Genomic DNA, 13,315 nt, shown 5'->3' with positions numbered 1-13,315 from the left:
CGTGCTGGCCTCCCTTACTGTACAGGCTCAGGGCAGGAGCCTTGTGGGCTTGTCACTTCGTGCATGATGGCTAACACCAGCCCAAAACAGAGAGGCAGGAGAATTGTTGCTGCTTTCCCACCTGCTTCACTAACTAGTAAACAGGCAGAGTGCGATGCCAGGGTGGCATGTGAAGGAGGAAGTAGGTCCCCAGGGAGGATGCAGGCCGTGTGAGGAGGTCTCCGCACACGCTGCTCTCTTCTGTTTGAGGCATTGAGCCAGTTCTGTGGGACAGCAATCACCTCCACTCCAGTTTGAGGTCAGGGCCAAACCAATGCCCTGTTTGTCTGTGAGCTTGGTTTTTAGCAGAAGACATGAACTGAGCAGTTGTCAGTAAAGGCCTGTCGATATACCCCACGAGGGGGTTGGTAGCTGTGCTGCTCTGGACAGAGTCCACGTCTCATTCTGCCTCTGAGAGTTCCTCTCAGAAGGTGTTGGATGCAGGATGCTTTGCTTCCTGCTCACCACTGCGCTGGTTCTCTAGGCTCAGGCAGTGTAGCATGGACTACAGTGCTGACTATGACAAAATTCCAGCTAATTTCCACAGGATCAGGAGTGGATGTTATCTCATCATCTGCACTTTGCTAAAGATGACTGGAAGCTCTATGTCTTTCCCCCTATGCTCTGTGGTAATGTTGGGCTGGTCAGGAGCTCATGCACGTGTCTCTAAGCACCTCTAGCAAGGGAGGGCTCCTAAACTGGTGGGCATGGGTGGGTGCAAGGAGGGATTGCCCTCAGCCTCTGCAGGCCAGAGAGGGCAGTCCATAGCTCAGGAGTGTGCGTTGTCTGAATTGGGCCTACAAGAGGTGGAGGCCCTTGGCGTGGCTGAGGACAGCGCAGTGCTCAGAGAGCTGTGAGTGCTGAGCACAGGCACCTGGGTGTGAGTTGGGGCACTTGGTGCTTCACAGCCAGGGGGTCCCGGCCCAGAGCCCTGCCTCTCTGCTGCTGGCAGGCGCGAGAGAGCCTCCCCCGGCAGCGGAGCCCTGGGGGAAGCGCGCGTTTTATTTATTTACTGAGCACTGTTGACAAGTCTGTGAAGGAAACTTCCTCTGCTCAATGTCCCAGCACCCTGGGGGGTTCTGTAGCGAGGACTGGAGCTTGTCTGCGTGTTTCCGTCAAAGAGGAAGGGTGACCTGGTTTGCAGCGTTTTGTCTCACTGGTTTCCCCAGTGGTACCTGGGGTAAGGGAGGAGGCTTGGGAGCTGAGAATGAACCTGCAGCTGCACTGACAAGAGAAAGGTTTTACGTCCCCACCTTCTGTGATGAAAATCACAGTCATAAAATTAATCGGTGATTTCACACTTCCTGATACACTATGAAAATGATTAGACACAGCAGCAGCTGGGGGAAGTGATGGGACTCATTGAGGCTTTGGTCCTTCTAATAATATTTCTTTTTCATTTTTTGAACCTACATTCCTTGTTCATGAAAGCAGGCAATGGACTTACGATCTCAACACGTCCACCAAAGAAGTCCAGCTTGTGTCCTGTGGGGTATGGAGCTACCCTCCACTCTCCTTCTCAGTAATGAGAAGGCTGTAAGTGAAACACCACAGGAATATAAGCGTGCTGAGGAGCAAGTGAGGGCTTGCTCCATCTCCAGATACCACTGAAACCAGTGAGAGGGTGGTGGTAGGGACAGCAGCTGGTGGAGGAGTGCAGGGTTCATGGCAGGACTAGCTGAAGGGGGATCTGAGCGCAGCAGGTCCTGCTGCTCTGGTGGTGTGTGTAGAAGTGTGTAACGCTAAGGAGGCTTCTTCATGCTGTTGCCGCTCCAGGGATGCTCTTTCTCTTGTCTAGTAAATACCAAGGCCTGTAATGAGCCACATAATGGGTGTACTGAACCACACCTTGATCCTCTGGAGGGCATTGCAGGCAAGTGTCAAGTAATTAGCCCTTGCAGCAGCCTTGGGAGGTGAGAAATGCCTCACTGCAGGTCTCTTTCTGGACACCATGGGGTGCAGATCCACTGCTGAGGAAAGACAGACAGAGCTCCTCCAGGTTCACTGCATAAGTAGGTTCACTGCATAAGTATTGTGCTGATGAAGAGCAAGGGCTGAACCCACCGTGCCAGTGCACATGGGCTGGTGGGGAGAGGCTAGGGTGAGCAAGAGGCGGCATGTGGACAGGGCAGAGCCTGAACATAGACAAAATATGTGTTGTGTATTAAGGGAAACCTCAACTTTTAGGAGCACCTGAATAAACCAACACTTGAAGGGATAACCGATGTTTTATTCAGGACCACCTGCTTTATCCAGAACCACAACACGTGTCAGAAGGACAGCTGTAATGACAGACTAACGTCCTCAATGCTGAGGGTGGAGGCAGACCCGGCCTCTTCCTGGGGAGGCTGTCCCTGCCCCTGGGCATCACCAGAGTGGTCTGGGGCCTGGCTCCGTGCCCAGAGCACTTGTCCCCGTGTGCTACCTGGGGAAAGGCCACGGGTACCCTGGGATGATGCACCTCTCCAGTGCCTCCATGCACAAGCCTTTCGCTCCTTTAATTAAACTCTTAACGTTCATTAACAGCTGATGTTAATTTACTTTAAAGGTCTTTTTCCCCCTGAGTTTTATAAACTGGGATCGGAGTCTCCTGGAGGGAAGCACGGCTTTCTTCGAAGTGCTGGAGGGGAAGAGACAATCTGGCGCTCTTCGCTTTGTCCCAGTTTTTTAAAGGAAGAGACACTATTGCATAGGAGACATTTTTAGTAGGTCTCAGCTGTTTTGCTAAGAAAATTGTTATGTTCACCTTAAGGGAATAGTAAAATCTTATTCTATCTTTATCCAGCATTTATTGTTATCCCCCCTGGACTGTGTTATCAAGGTCTGTAGTGTGCTGTCTGGTAGCATCCCCTGAGGTCTGGGGCCTTCAGCTCCAGCATCCTGCACGCTCGAAGCAGTGGCAAACCATGGTGTGAAACCTCATATGCAGCCTCCCAGCAGCTGCTCTGAGGTTACAGGGCAGGGGCACCCACAGGCCATGTGCCAGGTATTGATACCTGCTACCTGTGTGCTCTGTGTGTAACGTAACCCTGACCATTTTTCATTAACAATAGCAGTACAGTCAAATGGTAAGACTGCTCTCTAGGGAGAAGCTTACCCAAAATTCTGAAGGAATAGGAAAGGGGGAAGAGCCCGAGAGAAGCATGTGAAAGCTAGCCAGTGCACAGCAAATGGCGGAAGCACCAATTGCAGCTCTAGAGTAGCTGTGAATCCTCCTCTCCACAAAGGCCTGGCTTAGTTTTAGAAATGTGGATTTTTCTCATGTAGCCAGCATGTAGTGCAGGAAGCAGAAAAAAATCTTGGTGCCAGTGTTTAAAAGGGAAACCAGAGTGGTAGAGGTACAATCAATTTTGTCTTCCTTGGGTTTTGAAATCAATGAAATAAGAGCTTTTCCCATTGACTTTTGGAATCTGAAATGATTTTGGGAAGCTATTAAACAAACTGACATGTATGAGAACCAAATCCTCTTCTAGAGCCTTGTGAGACATGTATGGGAACCCATCAGAATGCACTGATATGCTTCCAGAATTCTTTCCATGCTAATACCTGTTGCTGTCACATCTGTTATGCCAAACCTCAGCTGAGGCAAGGCTCCTTGCTCTTTAGTGAGAGTGGGGAGAGGAGCAGGTCCAATCCAATTCCACAATCTGAGCCTCGTGTACTTGTTCACCAGCTGAGAAAATGGGTGCAGCTCCAGCATTGTGGGTGCTGATTACTAATTATTAGTCACTGCAGCTGGAAGAGGCCTTCTGAATCTGCTTGAGCCCTCTAGCCAGGCACATACTCCAGTGCTGTAAGCAACAGAGTCCTGTTGGTCCTTCCTGGAAAAATCACATGCTATAAAACCCCTCCCAGATATATACTATAGTTTATAACAGAACTGGTATGGAACTATTGCTATAAGTTGCCTAGAAAGAAGGAAAGTCTCAGAGCTTCTCAACATGAGAAGGTCCCACCCTGAATACCAGCCCCAGTTAGCAATTAAAATGCTGGAAAAATCCACTTTGAATTCCACCGCATAACCAAAATCTGGTTTTGAGGTCTGCCCTTGCTCTCCTTCATTGTCAGGTGGATTCTTTGGAAGATGTCACTTCTCATCAAACGTTTTTAAGGATTTGAGTTGCTCTGGGGTCCCAGTGATTAACTACTATCTCCAGGTAGTTTTTTTATTATTTTATTCATTTATTTTTATTGTTGCACACAGTATCTGAAAGCTGCTTTAAGTTTTTCCTTTAGGTCTGTGTTCATGTACAAAGAATATCCTTGGCAAGCACAGAGCAGGACATGTTTGTGGTAACAGTAACCTACATTTGGGCTTGTCTCTACATTGCTCTGTGTTCAGTTCCTGTAGTGAGGTTGGTCACACACAGAACTGTCCATCCTCCTGAGAAAGACCTGAGGAACACAGACACTGACCCCAAACTAAACCTCACAAGAAGCTCTGTGCTGAGCTTTGACTAGAGGAGCTTATGTTAAAGCCGCATCTGTGGATCAGAGTGATCAAAAGCTTTCACTCCTTCCTGATCAGTGCACAAAGGCTAAATGAACAAGCAGTGTTTCATCCTTCCGTGTGTATCTGTGGCAGGAATCCATTTGCTAGGACCTTTGGAGGAATGGCCTGCTGGTCATGGTAAGCACCATGAAGTCCTATGGACTGTCCCAGGTGTCCCATGGCTTGTCTGATGGGTTTGATGTCTCTTATGCACCAGTGAGAAAGTGTGCATAAAGCCCTGCTTGGCCCTCAAAGCTCCAGTCATGTTTACAAAGAAGGCTTTTATGGGAGGGGGAAAAAAAAAAAGAAAAGAAAAGATTTTATGTTTAATCTGGATTCATTTGCTCTGTAATCACAAATAGCCTTGAAGCTGTCTCCTACATGGTGACTCCTTTCCTTATTTCCCCTAGAAAGTAATTTTTTCTCAGATCTGGAACTTCATTTCAAGGCTCTGCAGATGCATCGTACTAATAAATGTCACATTAACCCATCTCTTCTGATATTAACTTGAGCAGGCACCCGATGAAAGCTGATGAGGTAGGAAAAGCAAAGCTATGAAAAAATAACATGACACAAGCCAGGTGCACCAAGACCAAACCTCGAACGAGAGTAGGGAGCTGTGCCAGACCCTTGGATACAAACTTACGTCAGAAGCAGTGGGGCTGCTTGTACTTGAGCGACAAGAGTAAATGTGGATCATGTTTGTGGCTGTCCTTTGGTAAGTAGACCAAGAGCTGAAAGGTCAGAGAAGGACAGCAGGTTGGTGGGGGTAAGTTCTCTGGACTTGCTCAGCTAGGAATTTTCCAAGGAAGAGCCAAGCCTGCAGCTTGGCCATATTGGTCTAAATTTTGGATGGGAGCTGTGTGAAATTCTTACCTGTATGTGTTAAATGCATACTAGGTGGATGAAGAGTTAGGAATAGATCCTTTCTTACTCAGTTAAATGCTCCCAGAGTTTCTTCCAGAACTTGTACAACACTGGCAGTGTTTTGTTTTGCTTTTTAATTGTATGTTGCAAGTCGATGCCTGTTACGCAGGTTGTCTTTATCGACAGCGCTGCTGTCAGGTACATTCTGCTGGCAGTATCTTTATTAACAGCATGGTTGCCAGCAGAAGAGTGAAGCCATAGGATGTTGAAATCATGGATTAAGTTAGAAGAATGTTTTTTAATCTTAGCTGGACAAGGAAAGGAGAACAAAGTCTGTATTTCTTGTTCTGCTCCAACTCTCAAGAGCTCAGAGAGGCCTTTCTGGTTCACGAGAGATCTTGTCTCTCTGGGATTTCAGTTTCAGGTGATCATGGAGGAGTCTGAAAGTGAATGGTTTTTGCTTTACAAATTTTGTATTTGCTCTTGTTGTGGCACAGTGTAATTATTAAATATGCTTGTCATTCACAGAGAGCGAGAAAAGCTTTTATGAAAGAAATCATGTATGTTTGTTAAGTATATTAGTATTTGATGGTCTTTCAGTGGTTTAGGTTAGGTAACACTTGAAACATCATGGGACCTTGGTATTCATTAAAAACTGTGATCTAGCATTGTTTAGTGAAATGGTAATAAGCAGTCTAGTAGTTTGAGATCCCTGTATTTTATTTGCCAAAGCTAACATAAAAAAGATAGATTTATTAGTGTTAGTATATAAAGTGTTTGGATGCTTTCATCTCAAGTTAGTACCTTGCAAGCACACCTCTAAGACTAAGGAGATAAAAAATTTCATATACTCCCTGTTGTGATGAACATTTTCTGCCTGAACTGAGCAACGCAAGACCAGGCCCATATGGAACAGGAGGAAAGAGAGAAATGCCTGGGAGCATTTCTTAAATGTATTAGGCATGATTTTATGTCCTTAGCTGTGGAGATGAGGTGAAATGAAATGTCTGCGTACAATGAAGAGCTCCTGTCTGTCTGAAGTTATTTTCAGCTGTCAATTTGCGTGCCACCCCTAGGGCCGGTTCCTGCCATGAGCTGCTCCTAACCACCAGGCCTTGCTGCCAGGCCTGCTCTCTGGGAGCTAAGCACAAGTGGTTGTTTGGGACCTCTTGATGGGGTGCCTTGCCTCAGGAGGGTTCCCCTGTGCCAGCAGGGACCTCATCCTCCCCTTGGTGTTGGAGGAAGCTGGAGAGCCACCACCCTCGGGGCCTGTCCCCTGGCAGAGGTGTGAGGTCTGAAGGTGGCCGCCCAGAGGATGGCTGGTGTGGGCCAGCACTTGTGTCCCTGTGTCACCCTGGTCCTGGGCCACCTTCCTGCCTGGTCACTGCCTTGTTTGGGTTATCTGGGGACCACAGGAACAGCAAGGAGGGTTGGGGAGATACAGGGCTGAGGCCGGGCCCCATGAGATGTTCTGTGCTGCTGCCTCCTACTCGTTCACCCCACCTGGCAGTAACTGCATCCTTCACCAGCTGCCTCAGTCTGCGTTTCCAACTGCAGGCAGCAAGTAGCCAGACCAGAATAGGTAACTGCTCCTCCAGGTCTCCAGATCCCTTCTGTCCTAACACCTTGGGGCCAGGGGCTGCTGCCCTGTGGATCCGTAACCAGAATGTAGCAGCTGATTTTCAGGAACTTAGAGGCTCCCAGCTTCTCTCTGGAGGACGAAATAGCCCACCCCTGGGCAGAACGGCCCTGCCCCATGCAGCTGTCTCAGGGGTTGTTACCTTACAGCACCTGGGTTTTGTGGCTCTCCAAGGAGTGAAAAGCCATGCCAGAAGGTAAAGCCGCTGGAGGCACATATCTGCCCATAACTGCTGTGGTAGCGGCTGGCAAAAATAGGGGGAATTGCGAGGGGAGACAAACCCATGTGCAAACACTGCTGTGTGTCTTGTGTAAGGCACAAAGCTACTCCCCTGTTCCACGGCCATGGAAACCAGCCCCCAGTTATCTTCTGCCAAAGTCAAATAGCAACTTTGGAGGCAGTGTGTATTTTTTGCCTTAAAATGACTTGCTGTCTCACAAGTTACTATTTGACTTTTTTTTTTTTTTTTTAAAAAGGGTGGTTTCTGCAAGCGCAAACCAAAGCACATAGCTTCAAATGGTTACCAGGACTAACGCTGCCTATGTAATTACATTGCCTATATTTAATCTCACAGAAGTGTTTGGCAGATCCCTTGAATTTACGATATGCAGTCAATATCTTCTGCTCTGAGGCTCAGCTACTGTGTGTGTTCCTTCCTTTGCCTGAAATGCACAAAGTCAAGTCAATATACTTGGAGGGTAGGGTGCAGGAGCGACCGCGGCTCCATGAGTGTGTGCCTACATCTATATATACACCCATGGAGATCTCACAGGGATGTGTGTGTGCACGTTACATGCAAGACAGCTGCTCTGCTTGTATTTGTTTTGGAAAGGGTTCACTCTGGTTTCATTGTGGCTTCCTTTAAACAATCTGAAAATCCCCCCCTGGGTTCAGAAGAATAAATATGCATGGCTTGTAATTCTGTTGCAGCTCTCGCTCCCAGCTGATAGGGTGACGTGGAGTTTGGAGGCTCGCAGATTGGCTTTTTGATTTGGCTTCTTGCTGCAGTTGTGCAAACCTCGCCGTCTCCCAGAAAACAGGCTCAGCGCTCCGCCGCGCACCGCGATGCTGGGAAGCCTGGGCACAGCCCCGGCGCTGTGAGAGCGGGGAAGCCCAGCAGATTCAGTTGCGATCTGGGGTACAACCCATTTTCTTCCCACCCCCCCCCCCAGGACCATCTCCATCCTCCTCCCCCTTCGCCAGCTCTCCCTTCCCTCCCCAAACTAGCCGGCACGGAGCTGAAGATCGAGGCTGGTGGATTTATCAACATTTTACGCGTGTGTGTGTCCCCCCCCCCCCTCCACCCCCTTTTCCAGATGCACCTCCCCGCTCACCCTGACAGCTGCAAAAGAGAGCACAGGTTTCGTAGCGAGCACGGCAAGTTGGACTGACATGCAGAGGAGAAGCCCCCGCACGGCGCCGGTGACTGCCCCCGGGATGCAGTGAGCTCCGTTAGGAACCGGAAGGATTTATAGCGGGGAGCCAGCGGAGCCCCCCCCCCTTCAAAAATAATAATAATAATAAAATAATAATAAAGTCAGGAAAGCAGCCAGAAGGGGTAAGTAAGAGGGTGCTACCCCCTGCTCCGTAGGGAAGGCGAGGCTGCCGCTTGGGTGTCCTGCCATCGAGTGCCTGCTCACGCCTCGCATGCGGATGGTAGGGGGGCTACGGGGAAAAGGGGGGGGGGGGTCCCCATATTTCGGGAGGGGGGAGCCCGCTGGGCTCTGCCGTGTCCCCGCGGCGGCTCTGCGTGCGTGTGTGTGTGTGTGTGTGTGTGTGTGTGCGTGAGTGTGTTGCGGGGGCAGCGCTTTGCGTACGGCGCCCAGCCGCCGCTGCAGCCTGCGCGCCGGGGAGGGGGCGCGGGGCCGGGGCCTGGCGGCGGCGGGGGGGCTCCGGCGGGGGGCAGCGGGGGCACCCCGGTCCCGGGAGCCCTCCCGCCGCCGGGGGGGGTGCCCCGGCCCGGCCCGGCGCTGCGCGGCCCGCAGGGATGCCGGGGGGGGGGGGGGGGGGTTGGGGGGGCGGCGGTGCCCGGGGAAGCGCCTCTCATGCAGTGCTATAAATTTATTTTCTCATTATTATTTTTTTTAATTTTTCATCTTTTTTAATTTTCATTTTTTTTTTTACCCCTTAATTTTCTTATTGCTAGTATTATTATTATTTCCCCCCACGGGGGGGCTGGGCCATCTCTTGCTGGGGGCCCCGAGGCCGCCGTCCCGGGCAGCTGTCGCGCTCCGTCCGCCGGTGCCGGCTTGTTTACCCCCGGTGTCAAATATAGCTGGCTGCTGCGCCAGGGCTGCCCGAAATAGGGCACGGGGCTGCCGGCGGGGCCCCCGCAGCCCCCGACGGGGAGAGGGGGAGAGAAATTACACGCACGCACACGCACGCAAGCTGGCCTAAATGTTGGGTGATTTCTTGCTCTTCCTCCCGCCCAGCCTCTCGTCAGGGCTTTATTTTTTTTTTTTTTCACCTGTGTCTAAAGTATCGCCCTGGGCAGGAGATGAAACCGTTGCCAGTGTTTTCCTTTTTGCCTTTTTAAATTATTATTATTTGAATTATTCTAAAACATGAGGATATGGGCATTTTCCCCCCTCTCCCCCAAGTGGAAATGTGGAGTAATAGTTCGTTCCCTGGCTCCGTGGTTTATTCCTGGGCTTGTCTGGGGGATTTCACCCAGAAAATACGTTTCAGATCTAAGGTGAGACACTGGAGGAACTGCATGTGCCATACACACATCCTCCCCTCCGTGTGCATATGTGTATGTTTCTTTAATCCCTCACATCTCCTCATAGAGCAAAAGGGTGATTTTCTTGAGCAGTTTTTTTATCTCTGGAGAGGACAGTGCTGGAAGACTTAGGTAACAGTCGGCAGCACCTTCCCAGCCAAGAGCACTCACCCCGTGCTCTCTGGGGGCACGGCAGAAGGCCTGCCAGAGCATTGCTGGCCTTGGGGGACTGCTGAGACACGGAGGCCTTAGAGATGCTCTGGAGGTTTGGTGCAGTGGGGAGAGGCATCGCTCCCAGGAGGCACGAACATTTCTAGGGAGTTCCCCGTCCTGCTCCATCCACTGCTGTTGCAGGCATTTGTTTGCCCTGGCGATGGTTTCGCTAAGAAACTAATTCGTGTTTGATGCTTGCAGTCAGGCTTCTGTGGTCAACTGGAACGAGACTTGTTTCCTGAGCAGGAGTAGTAATGTTAGAAAAGAGCACGTCCAGCTGCTGCCAAGGGCCAGATGGGGAAGAGCAGGAGCAGCACAGGAGCCCTCGGTTCTGCTGCTAGTGTGCGACGTGATGGGGGTGCGTTGATCACCCTCCTGTTGTAAATAAAAGGGGTAACACCAGTCAGGGTGGGGAAGAAGAGGAATGAATGTGAATAGGTAATAGGTGCAGCAGAGCAGTCTCTTTGTATTTTTTTTCTTTTTTTTTTTCTTTTTTTTTTTCCTCCAAGCTAAGTATGAGTCCTGTTCTAGTAAGTCAGTGGTTCAAGCATTGCCCAGATGCAGAAGGTATAGCAGTAATCCCGCTGCCAAGGTCCTGTGTGAGGGCAGTGGAAACACAGGTGGGCTCCCAGCCTCCGTGGCAAGCCTCTGGCGTGCTGGTGGGCACATGGGTTCACGTCTCGTTTGCACAAAGCAGCTAATGATGTTTTTCAGCCCTTTATGGGGATTTGGTGAGGACAAGCTTGCCCCAGCCAGTGCGTGATGGGGTGCAAGGGGGCCTGGGCTGACCTGCTGCCACGTGTGCCTGATCCCACACGGTTTCGGAGGGTCCATCCCCAGGGAAGGGAAGAGCCATAACTGAGTGTGTCAGCACTTTTTATCGGAAAGCGAGTTAAGATGTATTTCCTCCACCAATATTTTTTAAAGTGAAGCGCTACACAGATAAATGGTCTGTCTGTCAAGGTTTTGTTTGCTTGTTTTAAACAAACAGCATCGGTCTCCTCCCCTAAGCTTCCCCAGTGACCAAACAGCGTTGACAAATAGTTCCTTGTTCTTTGTTGTTGTTGTGTTTCAGATGCCTTTCATGTGCTTCAACAGTTAAAAAGATGTCTTTGATTGTCTGCCAGGTATTTTTTTTTAATCAGGCAGTAATATCTAATTCTGTATTTAAAAAAAAAAAAAGAAGGAAATTAGATTACACGGACAAGAAAAAATCTCTGTAATATGGAAAATGAATCTCTGTAGCCAGGAAATTGATAGTTGTGATGCTCTACCATTACGCACTGTGTTTAGGTATTGTGGCATAGATGAATACTATTGTTGATTTAATGTTTAGATAACAGTAACTCCTAAAGGCATCAGCCCAGCTGGGGGCCCATGTTTCTAAGTGCCATACAAATGTCTAATAAATGACAGTCTCTGTCCTGAAGAGTTTTGTGCGCTGTGAGACACGTGAGATCATAAGCTCTTCTTGGGGCATATCTAAAGCACTTTCTGCACAGCTGAGCTCGCGGTCTGGTGTTTGCTGATTTCAGTGACGTGGGGTTTGGGGCATTTAGCGAGCTTGCTGTCCCTGCTTACCTCCAGAAAGAAATCTGGGACCCACCCCAAGGCTGGGTCTCCTGCAGCGTGAAGGGCCCATTGGGCTGCTGGGGAAGTAACGTGGTAAAGGCAGTAGCTGGCTTCCCTCCTTCCCCTCTGCTTTCCTTGCCTGAATGTTTTAAACCGCAGACTCTGGGTGATGGCCATCACAGACGTATGTGTGCAAAGGCCTCCTGCTCTCAGGATTTTGCAGGAATAACAAGGCATCAAGCAGCAGCGATGTGTCAGGCCAGTCTGAAGGTACCACCACCCCCGTCTTGCCAGTGTTGCAGTGAGGAGAAGCAGGTGTTGTTCCTGCAATACGGTGTCACGGAGTAATTGGTTCACCCCATAAGACACATTTATAAACAGGTGACCAGCAGGCCCCCATGCTCCTTCAACTCTCAATTTTGTGGTAATTCTGTCTTTAAATCCGCTTGCTGGAGCCTTTGATCACACAGCTGAGCTGTCACTGATGTCTCTGACAGTTGACATCATGGGAGAGAGGGGAGCTTAGGGCTCTTAACATTTCTTTTATGATGATAGCTTGTTTTCTAACTAAACACTCCAATGAGGATTTTCCATCAGAATAAAACAGGGAGCTTTTCCAGAGCACTCAGATTTAGGAAGAAGCTTCTGTTTCCATTCAGCCTTTCCATTCACTAGCAGATTATTTCAAGGCTGCAAAGCTGGGCTTGCTCTATTTGCTTCTTTAGCATACTCTGCTGTCTTTTTACCTAAGCCTCCTAACTCAGGACAACAGCAGAGACAGCCAGGTCAAGAGCAATCAGAAATACTAAATATCCTTTGCTGCTGGGCATGTTTTGCATCCAGGGAGGTGTCAAAGAGCTTTAGAAACTGTAGACATACGAGACTGCATTGCCACTGCTTTCATCATCTCCCACTCCTGGACTGGTACTTGGAGGCTGTCTCAAAGCAAACAGCAGCAGTATCCAGCAGCAAGGCAGAATACAGTTTTAATCAGAAGAAATGTGGCGATGCAGGATGTACATGTGAGAGGAGACTTTGTAGATGTGACTGGTGAGGTTGTGTGGAAGGGGACATGTCCGGGAGTGAACAGGGGCCTCCAGTGCCAGTGGTGCAGGGTGCCGGTGTGCTGGTGAAAGCTGGTTTCCTTCTCCGGGCCACAGCAGGGGCAAAACCAAGGTTGGCACATGTCGACACCTCACCCTGCGGCTGGGCTGCCACTCCTGCTGGATGTGCCCTAGCTCCTCTTGATGCAAGTAGTGGTAGGAGGGAGTCTGTCACCAGGGTCTAGGCAGGCTGTGAAACCCACCCCAGGGCTCCTGGTGCCCTGTCCCACAGCTCCCTGGCCCAAGGAGGGGAGGGCAGTGCTGCCGCTGCCTTGTGCCGTTGTCCCCCTCAGCTGCTGACAGATGGGGGCTCACAGTAAAACTCTGCGAAGAAGCCCTTGTCTTGCCCTCCCCTCTGTGGGCAGTCTGGAATATTTGCTGTGGGGGCACCAAGGGCTGGATGTCTTGGTTTTCCACCTTGAGGTGTCAGTTCCTTGGTGGGAAGCAATATTTTGATGCAGAGTTGAAAGTTCACCTTAATCATCTTCCATGCTTTTGATTGGGCTGATGCAGTGACCCTCGAACATGCACGCTGGTTGGAAAAACTGCAGGTGGAGAAGTTTCTGCCTTTGTGTAGTGGGACAAGGCTGATAAATTGTCCAGCAGATGTTGCAGGATTCACTGCTGCAAGAGGCAAACTTGCCCCTGCCCATCCAGCTAATGCCCTT

At 49.9% G+C, this 13,315-nt stretch overlaps 1 protein-coding gene and 1 long non-coding RNA gene across 5 annotated transcripts in view; one reads left to right on the top strand and one right to left on the bottom strand.

Annotated features, from left to right (window-relative positions):
- Nucleotides 1-7,363: 7,363 nt before the first annotated feature.
- Nucleotides 7,364-8,495, bottom strand: LOC308196461. The gene is made up of 2 exons (XR_013952223.1): nucleotides 8,372-8,495; nucleotides 7,364-8,132 (listed from the first exon to the last, which is right to left on the bottom strand). It is a non-coding gene; the product is annotated as an uncharacterized lncRNA (long non-coding RNA).
- SLC8A3 (solute carrier family 8 member A3) overlaps nucleotides 8,457-13,315 on the top strand; it is a 99,944-nt gene continuing 95,085 nt past the window's right edge. For 2 of the 4 annotated variants that reach the window (XM_080595414.1, XM_080595412.1), the window contains exon 1: nucleotides 8,482-8,595. The gene's annotated coding sequence lies outside the window, so the exon portion shown is untranslated. Of the gene's footprint in view, nucleotides 8,596-13,315 lie in introns of all 4 variants that reach the window. The other 2 variants (XM_080595420.1, XM_080595422.1) reach the window with 2 other exon arrangements.

The sequence above is a fragment of the Anser brachyrhynchus genome, assembly GCF_964034855.1.
Source record: "Anser brachyrhynchus genome assembly, chromosome: 5".
Classification (NCBI taxonomy): domain Eukaryota; kingdom Metazoa; phylum Chordata; class Aves; order Anseriformes; family Anatidae; genus Anser; species Anser brachyrhynchus.
The sequence above is the reverse complement of the archived record's forward strand: the minus strand, read 5'-3'. Positions and strand labels throughout refer to the sequence as shown.